A 526-nucleotide genomic window follows, 5' to 3' on the forward strand; every position below is an offset into this window, starting at 1 on the left:
CCTTCATTTCAGCAGGGATGATTTCAGAAATGACTTTACATCCATTACCTCTTTTTCCCTTGCTTCTCATTTTCTTGCTTACAAATATTATATCAAGTGTCATTTACCTAGGTTGTGGAATGAATATTTTCTTGAACTGAAGAGTTTGGAAAACTGTGCAGTAAAATAGCCAACCAATGAACTAAAGCCTCATTTTACTCTTCTTTGTTTGAAAAGAGAAAATGAAACTATGAAGATGAACATGTAAACGTATTGTTCAAATACAGGAATTGTAGGTATTTGTTGACACCTCCCAAAGTAAAGTTCAATCTTCTTTAGGCTCCATAATCTGACATGTATTTGATAGGTCAGTTTTAATTAGCATAGTTTTCATATAATGATGATTATTGATGAGTTTACTTGAAAGAGAGGAGGCAGATGTGTAATCTATTGCTGGCACTGAGAACCATGAGTTGCCTCTCTCTTGCAGATTAGGAAAATGACTGTCATGGCCTGACATATCGCTATGCCTGACTGGAAATTTAGA

The 526-nt window shown here is 35.0% G+C and overlaps 1 protein-coding gene across 1 annotated transcript in view; it reads right to left on the bottom strand.

Moving 5' to 3' along the window:
* The window catches only part of LOC104982682 (heat shock transcription factor, Y-linked-like), a 52,718-nt gene that overhangs the window by 39,161 nt on the left and 13,031 nt on the right, over positions 1-526 (bottom strand). The window lies entirely within an intron of this gene.

This window comes from Bison bison, unplaced genomic scaffold (genome assembly GCF_000754665.1).
Source record: "Bison bison bison isolate TAMUID 2011002044 unplaced genomic scaffold, Bison_UMD1.0 scf7180017864537, whole genome shotgun sequence".
Taxonomy (NCBI): domain Eukaryota; kingdom Metazoa; phylum Chordata; class Mammalia; order Artiodactyla; family Bovidae; genus Bison; species Bison bison.